We start from the raw sequence: 7372 nt of genomic DNA, 5'->3' as shown, positions 1-7372 counted from the left end.
CCACATGAACTTATATTCTTCACCCAAAGGCAGTTGGATAAGTATTACTGAATATGTCTAAAGCAAATCAGGAGATGAGTTTTCCTGCCAGGAGCTTTCTGGTAGACTTCATATTAGTTACATTTGATACAAAGCTTGAAATCTGTTCATACTCTTCCAGAAAAAAAATGATGTTTGGAGGACAGCATGGTGACTGAATGAGGAGCAGAAAGGATTTTTGAGGTAACGGATCTAAGCACTTATTTTTGTTTTAATTTCTTCACCTGTATCCTTGATAGGCATTTTGAACTATTATTTGATGTGGATTTTATAAATGATTTTTTTTTTACATTTTATACTAGTCATTTTTAAGGTACAGATGGTTTAGGTAACTGAGTACCTTTATGTAGGTACAACATATATATAAATGAAAGGCTTAAGTTAGAATTTTGAGTTTAGATCACTTGTGTGTGTTTTGAGAAAAGATTATCTGTGTAAATAAAAGCATACAGGTAGGAAAGCTCTCACAGAAATAATAATAAATAGAGGTTAAGCAGTAAATGCAAGTACTTTGCATTGAGATTATTTGATCCTTTGCAGAAAATACAAAACTAAAATTTCTTTTTGCTATTAAAAATTATAATTCCTGTGGATAAGGGTTTGCTATGTGCCTACAATATCCTGGACTTGGAGGGCTGTCCATATTATGCTAATGAAATTGTCCTCATTTCATGCACATCTGCCATATGCTTATTTTTGTCATCACAAGCAGCCATTTGGATACACATTCCAAACCTTAATTTCAAACATGTTCTGTATTTAATGTAACAAATTGAAATAAAGTCATATGTAAACCGTTGTCTTGAGTTCTCCCTTATTTTTCTATTACCCCCCTCTCCTAATCCCTGTACAGTTTGGGGATTTTGCAGCTCAGAAGTGCATACAAAATTTATTCTATGTAATTAAGAATATGTAGAATGCTAAAAATACACTAAAATCATATTAACATGTAGGAAGTCACTGTACCTTTTGAATGCCTCTCCACAAATATACTTTGGTATAATGTTCCACCTACATGTGTTGCTAATAAATATATATTGAGAGAGAGGAACGAATGCACAGTGATTTATGAATCACTGGTAGAAGTAAAATCCAACACATTTATAGTAATATATGTCTTGTTTTGCTTCATGGGAAATACCTGTTTTACATATTAATTATTTTCATTTAAAAAGTTAAAACCCATCTCTTTTTTGCTGCATGTCAAGCTCTTAAATACATGTGAGTGCTGCTTGGAAAGCAGTGCTCCTACTTTATCATGTTTGCCCATAATGTCAGAGGCGGATATTGGTGATATGACAGTGAAGAGGCTAAACCTTACCACCAATATTCTGTTACATTTTGTTGCTGTGTGACAAGCGGCAGTAGAGGGGAAGTTTGACTAAAATGGCCTCTGACATGGTGGTACATATCAAGCAAAGGTGTGTCATTGAATTCCTCCATGTGGAAAAAATGACATCCACTGACATTAATCAATGATTGCTGAGACCAAAACAGTGCATGTGAGTGCCGAGGCAGGTGGTACCATGATTGCAGTAATGTGAAAGACAAACCATGTTCCACACAGCAATGCACAGTTGCCACATTAAAAGATGAGGAGCAAATTGGCTGATGATAGTGACTATGTTGAAAAATAGTGTTTTGTAGTTGAGAATTTCCTCTATCAAATCATGTAATTATGCTCTTTGTATCTTTGCAGTTTCCAGGGAAATAAATGGGAGCCATTACTTTCAGAATGACTTACGTAAGTTAAAATAAATAAGTAAACCACTCCTTCATAGGTTTGATCCAGACAGTGACTAAAAAGTAGTTACTCTAATTCTCTATTATTCTGTAGAGTAATAGATACAAATTATGCTGTCCTGTACCCTAATTTATCAGTCCAATAAAATGACCAGCATTCTTCAGAATGTCTGTGACAGGATTTCTTTGATTCCAACAAGGTATGGGGACAAGCCCATAGTTACAGAAGTTAACTAGAAATCATTCATTTGTGATGGTTGATCTTCATATGTGAACTCTATGCAAATACAATAGCAAGTAGAATGTTTAAAGTGTGAGGGTCTTCTATGTTTAGACTTCCTACATTTGTGTATATTTTTAGGTGTAAGGTTTTGTAAACAATAAACACTGCAACCTAGTAAGCTGTAAACAAGGTAGATTTGCTTGAAGTCCAGGTGTGGGGAATTGTATGTTCTGATAATCAAAGAAAAGTCAGGATCCATTACTACAAAAAATGCTGATTATCTTTGTTGCAAAGGCAATGAATTGACTTCTTATTTAGTTAGTTAGTTACTGGTATCTTAAATATATCAGTTACGCTTCTTTACTTCTTCTACTGTGAGTGAACAATAATCAACTTTTCATCAAGTTGCTTTCCAGTGTACCAGAAAAAAAATATTCATGCAGCTTATTTCCTTTCTTAATCTATGAGTAAGACATAATAATTTTAAGAGCTTTTATCTTTTGCCCTGTAACTAGTGCCCTGAGCTGGATCCTGAATTATGTTTTACCACTATTGTGAGTTAGTCACACAACACAGTGTTCTCTTGCCAGGAAGACTTCTTTATTGCTGTAATGATCATGATCATGATCATGATCATGTATGTCTCTCTACTTTCTAAAGCAAGCTCTTTTATATTCTAACACACATATTCAGTACATTTCCACTAGCAATCCATTGGCTAGAAAGCAAGCAAATTCTATAACAAGTCTTCATAATCAGCAGAGTTTATCTTATGGCTAGGTACAAAACACCTCTGTTTATTCAGACCCTCTACCTCATTTCCAGAGCCTCATTATCAACTAGCTGAGACTCAATGAGGCTGAGCTGACTTCTCCATCTCTCACATCTCCTTGTTCTTTACTAATAAAAAAAGTGTGCAGTTCGGCCTCGTCAACTCTCCAACATGCCACTTAAAATCTGTGGTTCTCTTCTCTTTGCTCATCTTTTTAATTCTCTATGCCCATGAAAGCACTACCATGTGAATGTTTCCTTTGTGCTTACCTGAGAATCATTCAGGCATTTCCCTTCCTCTTGAGGAATCAGTCTGAAAACTTGTAGCACATTTGTTTACTGAGACAAAATGTAGTTCACTGCAAATGACTTGGACGCGTTTATTTGTCATCTACTCTTCTGTTCTGGGATAATTCCAATTACTCTTCTACTAGACCACACTTCTTCTGAGAAGACTCGGTAGTTAATTTATAATGTTGTACTTTGGTAAACCATCCAGTGTTGCAGCAAATTGCACTAAGAATGAAAACATTTCCAGGGCCCTTATCCTCTACGCTAGATGCTGAAATCTTCACAATTTTTTATACTTTTATGACAAAATTTTGAGTCATCTTTGCTTCACTAGCAGCTGGCTAAAGAAGTAAATCTGCTGTCTTCTGTATTCTTCTGCAGAACGAAGGAGTCACAACAAATACTCTTTCAAAATATCTCCTTTCACTGAGTAACTAGGTGGCTGCTTCTATTTTTCCTCCTCATAATGGAAACAAGAAAATACAGCTCAGGTGGAGGTTCTCACAGCACTGTTTCTTATCTTGGACAGCTGGTTCAAGTCATGCCTGGGGGAAATCGTAAACATAAGGCAAGCACAGAATGGCATTTCCACTGAAATTGAATTCAGCATCTAGGAAACTATATGAGCAGGTGTTACACCTGAGCAGGTACTTTCAGAACTAAAGAAATATCTTTGTAGTATCTTAGTATGATAGACATGATGCTGCTTGTTCAGAGTAAATTTATGGTAATATCTACCAAAAAAAGTCAGCCTTCCAACTACAACTTCTTGTAGCAGAAAAAATCAGATTGAGAGCTTTAATTCATTTTAAATATTGTTTCAACCTTCCGTTTCTCTGTTGACCTGACTGTTGATTTTGTTTTGTTTGTTTGTTTGTTTGTTTTGAATACATGCATTCTATATGTTTGATTACATTCATGGTTTTTCATCCCAGGTCATCTTTCACGTCTTGCTTTCAATCACTGAGCCATGAACATCATGAGGTTCAAGTAATTCAAATGCAAGGTCTTGCACTTTTGTCTCAGCAATCCCCACTGACAATACATGCTGAAACATGAAAGAACAAGAGCACAGCCCTGCTGAAAAGAACTTGGGAGTACTGGTGGATGAGAAGCTGGATGTGAGCCAGCAGTGTGTCCTCACAGCCCAGAAAGTCAACCGTATCCTGGGCTGTATCCAAAGAAATGTATCAGCAGGTTGAGGGAGCTGATCCTTCCCCTCTGCTCTGCACTGGTGAGACTTCACCTGTAGTAATGCATCCAGGTGTGTAGTTCTTGAACAGGAGAGACATGAACATGTTGCAGCACATCCAGAGAAGGGCCACTAAAATGATCCAAAGGATGAAATACCTCCCCTGTGAGGACAGGGTGAGAGAGCTGGGGCTGTCCATACTGAAGAAGAGAAGGCTCCAGGGAAACCTGCAAGTTGCCTTTCAGTATCTAAAGAGGGTGGCTATGAGAAAGAGAGAGAATCTTTCACAGGTCTACTGTAATAATGCAAGGGGAAATGGTTTGAAACTAAAAGGCGGCAGATTGAGATTGGATGTAAGGAAGAAGTTTTTTATGGTAAGTGGGGAGGCACTAGAACAGAAAGTTGGTGCATGCCCTGTCCCTGGAGAGATTCAAGGGCAGGGTAGAAGGGGCTCTGAGCTAGCTGTAGGTGTCCCTGTTGACTGCAGAGAAGTTGGACCAAGAGGGCTTTTAAGATCCCTTCCAACTCAAACGATTCTATGAATTACAAAAATATTGTTTGTTCCTAATATATTCAGTTTGAATTAATCTTTTCTAAATTCCTCCCTTTTGTTGGTTTTATGCGTTTCTAACTCATCTTTGCCTAATTTAGATTTTAAAATCTTCAAGGAAAGGGCTTTGACCTTTTACAATCTTTCAAGGATCATGCAATGTTAATGAGTTTTATAAATATTTAATAATAATAATAGGCATGGAGATGTATTTTTTAATAACAGAAAGTTCTACAGCTTTCAAAATATTCTGTGATATTGCTACTTTAAATATTGACACTCAGGATCAAAGTTTCTGAAATAATGCATCCTTTTTTCCTACTTACCTGTATGACCAATATGATACCTAAGTATATGTTAAGTATTGATTATACTATGCAATGTGTTCACATAGACTCCTAAATCTGTGTGGTTGCTGCCTACATAAATCTTGCTGAAACCCCTGTAGACAGGAGGGCTTATATGTGTACTGCAGGAGCCTGCAAATCAAGCATATAAATAATTGCCCAGGAATTTCTTTGCAAAATTGCAGATATGGAGGTCTAGATTAGCCTGGCACACTGCAGTAGAGCCGTAAACAAGGGACTCACACACAGCTGCTCTCTGAAGTAGGCAGAAATCTTACACCTATCAGACTGCACATTGTGTACTCACCATGTCAGAATAAACTGATTTATTGACGAGTTTAATATGAATCAACCAACACAGAATTTTACAGCCCACCAACTAGCTAGTTTGGGGAATTGGGATGCATTACCTGTTCCTTCACTTTCCCTGAAATCAAGGAATCTGGATAACAAAGACTTCAGCTTCCCACTTTCCTTCCAGTCTAGGTAGTAACAGCTGGTGGGGCCACATAGTATCTGAGACCCAATATTCAAAGTTCTGATGTTTCTGCTTGTAAATTAAATTCCTGGTTCTGGGGTCATTGGCTTCCAACCAGCTCGCAGAGTATTTGGGTTTGTTATCATGTGAGCAAGATGATAAAAACTAAGTTTCTGTTTTGTTTTTGTAGTAGTTGTTATTGTTGCTACTGTTAGAAAAGTTCGTAGTGTTTTTTTACATCCACTTTCATGAAAAATTAGATTTAAGCAGCTGGAAGCACATACAGAAGATGCTAACAGGTTTAAAATGCAGCAAAGACTGTAAAAGTGAAAAGGACATGCTGTGCAGACGTTGTAAAGATTATTTAAAGAAGATATTTTAGCTGTCTCACAGAAAGTAGTACTTAACATTTGCAGGTGCACTGGCAGTCAGATCTTATGCTGATTGTCTGCTGCAAACACCACTGTCATTAGCAGTAATAACTCACTGTTTCTAATCTGTAGCTCAGGCTCTTCAGTTTTGTTAGTAATTTGAGCTATGCTTCATAATAGCATGTGAAACAGGTTTTTGAGTATTGGCTTCTTTGCTCTCATAGAGCCTTTTGGTACTTTCTTTTTTTCTCTTGACTATACTATCACTTAGGTATGTTCCTGATTACATGCACATAGCTAATTTATTTTCATTTGAGGAGATTCTGCCAATTGGATATCTCCTCTCTGTTTCTGTTGCAAGAGCCCTTCTTTGTTAAATAGCACAGAGTAGAAATAACATCTTTATGCATTTTTGATGTGTTTTTGTAGTTTTTTTTCATCAATTTTAAATGTATAAAGCCTTTAAATAATTATTCATTTATATAATTAAAATGGTATGTATGTATTTTTATAAGTGCACAAAAAAAAATACATATATATTTTTCTATTTACTGTTGTAACTGCTGTTTATGTGGGCATTATTAAAGGTTATTGTCAGTATCAGGCATTTGCTTAAAGAATCCCATTCTGTGAAGATGTCAGTAAGATAAAAAGTAATTTTTCTTGTCCTTGCTTAAATGTCTTAAATTCAACAGCAACGTTTACAGTAAGGAAACAAAAATTCAGTATTATTAAGAAAGTACTTTGTGTATTTGCTTTCTGCTACTGTCATAAGCCTTTTAGGGTGTGGCTTTTATCACATCTAAAAATAAATAGTGCTAGCCTTCTTCCTTTTCACGTTTGTTCATTAGCTACCATGGTTTATAGTTTAGATTTCTCTGTTAGTCTGGAGTACTCTTTTCATAGTTGTTCTTGCACTGTCTGTATAAATCACTGTGCCATTCCATTTTGCAGTTCCCTATTCGAAAATGAAATCCTGACCCCAGGGAAATCAGTGGCAAAGTACATCAACTTCACTAAGCGAAGAATTTCATTCAACCAGATCCCTATTCTTCGGTCTCTCAGTTTGACACAATATATCCTTATGTCAGGAATTCAGAATGGAACATTTGTTTTCTGCTCTTTGCTATCTGATTCTATCAAATCTTGCATAGAAGTTGGATCAAATTGTATTGTATGACTGACATCAAGGCAAATTACAGATATTTCTGGAAAGAGAAGCCAGTGCAGATAACTCATTTTCATGCTGACCAAGGCTTTAATGTCGCTGGAAGTCATCAGAACAAATGTCACTAGTGCTGAGCTAGCAAACCAAAGTTCATTTGCTAATTGTTTTAGTCTTGTTATCACGTCAAGACCGTGTTGTA

Source organism: Meleagris gallopavo, chromosome 3 (assembly GCF_905368555.1).
Source record: "Meleagris gallopavo chromosome 3, MGAL_WU_HG_1.1, whole genome shotgun sequence".
Lineage (NCBI taxonomy): Eukaryota > Metazoa > Chordata > Aves > Galliformes > Phasianidae > Meleagris > Meleagris gallopavo.
Note: the sequence above shows the minus strand (reverse complement) of the source record.